Raw genomic sequence first — 1863 nt, forward strand, 5'->3', positions numbered from 1 at the left:
GGAGTTTTCTCAGACAACCGGCACAGCCAAGACATGCTCTCACTCTTCCAAAAATTGAGTGCAGGATTTATTCAAAGGCAACCCAGAAGTGCCAGATTAGAGGCTGCAGCTGCCTCAGTGGAGTTACTGGCGTGATGATCAGGCGTTTTGGTGTATCAGGAACCACTTTTTCAGGCAACATTTTTTGTGACTTTTGCACTTTGATGACGTTCCTGCTGCCAGATCAACCTCTCCTGACAACAACATAGGTTTGCTGATCTGCAAACAGGCCACCGTGCCCTGGTGTGTCTACATCTGTCTTCCCAGGCTGTGAATCACAGTCGCATCTGACTGGAGCACAACCCATGCCAGCCTCCTTTGTAGCACCGATCTGTCTTTGCAGCTATTTCCACCTGATCTTTCTGGCAAAAAAATAATTGTGCCTTAAAACAGAAAACCAGATGACTTGAGACTAAAACACCCGTGGAACAGCTGCCTCCACAGCAGCAGCAGGGCTCACGTTGTTGTAGCTGGCGCGTTAGCATCTCTCAGTGAGCCTGTGGTCAGCAGAGGCACTCTGATGTGATCCCGGTGCTTTCAGGGTGACTCCCTACCTGCAAACCCGCTGTCACAGAGCAGGCATTTTCCCAGGCACATCACATAGAAGCTGAGCTGAGCTCTTACTTACAACTCTTGGTGCAGGGTACCATACATGCCTTCTGGGGAACATAATTAACTAGGGCAGTTGGGCCGTCTTAGGTCTATCCAGTCTTACCGAGCCCCTCAAACGCTACTGGAAATGTTTCTTGCAGTGTAACAGCTAGTATGAGCAGATTGTTTGAATCCTGAATGCTGACGTTCTGAGCATGAAGAGCCAAATGCAGTTTGTGTTGCTGCTCCAGCTACTAAGCTGGCACTGGTAAATGCTGAATGTAAATCAAGTGTAAAGGTGGATAAAAGCCAAAACCTTCATTTGTAAGCTGTAGCGGATGGTTTCTCTTGGATGTTTTTTCCTGTATCATTCTCTTCTTGGATGCCATTCATATCCACATGTGCATGATCTTAAACGGGATTTGGAGGTCGTAGCCCACAGCCTGAACTGTGCTCTGGGGTGATCAAAAACATTTTACAGCAATGCAATACAACTACTGTTACAACAACCAAACCCTGTGGAGCTCTGTGCGGTGACGAGCAGCGAGTTTACCCATTCCCAGGGTGAGTGGCTTGGTGTCTCTTTTGGATGAAAAGCTTAGAGAAGCGTGAGTTGCCTCCCGATCTGGAGCCAGAAGTCAGGATATTGAATAGTACTGAATTTCTTCTCGTGGGGGGAACCACTTTTATACCAGTCCTTGCAAGCACTCACTTAAGCAAAAATATAGTGTGAGGGTCTTATCCATTAATGAATTTTGGAAATAACGTGACCCTTGGATTTCCCCAACAGACAGAGAGAAGAGCATGGCTTTGGAGCATAGAAACAATGTTGAGTTTGGTACTCCTAACACCATTTGAAGAAAAATGATGCACAAGTTGCAGAGCTCCTGACAGAGAGAGAAGGGCTTTGGGGCAGCAGATCTGAGATGCAGACTTTCTGGAGATAGAGTCAATGGAGTCATGGACCTTCTCTGAGGCATTTTTGGGAGGAAAGGCGTGACTGAACAGTGCTGCAGGTGATGGTACATCTCATCAAACATATGCAGGAAATGGCTTGTTTTGGAGCAGAGCCAGGAAGACATAGAGGTGTAAACAGTGGTGTTTGTCAGCAATTTTTTATTCCAAATATTTTCACTTCTAGTTTGATTCTTTTCTTTCCTAATTGTTCTTTTCCTTCTTTCACCAGTTACTTCATTCCAACTTCACTCTTCCTGCCTCTTTGCCCACTCTTTC

At 46.1% G+C, this 1863-nt stretch overlaps 1 protein-coding gene across 1 annotated transcript in view; it reads right to left on the reverse strand.

Annotated features, from left to right (window-relative positions):
- LAMA4 (laminin, alpha 4) overlaps positions 1 to 1863 on the reverse strand; it is a gene marked incomplete at its 5' end in the record, with an annotated part of 44648 nt that overhangs the window by 32431 nt on the left and 10354 nt on the right. The gene's annotated exons all lie outside the window — the stretch shown is intronic.

The sequence above is a fragment of the Buceros rhinoceros genome, unplaced genomic scaffold (assembly GCF_000710305.1).
Source record: "Buceros rhinoceros silvestris isolate BGI_N320 unplaced genomic scaffold, ASM71030v1 scaffold36030, whole genome shotgun sequence".
In the NCBI taxonomy this organism is placed as follows: domain Eukaryota; kingdom Metazoa; phylum Chordata; class Aves; order Bucerotiformes; family Bucerotidae; genus Buceros; species Buceros rhinoceros.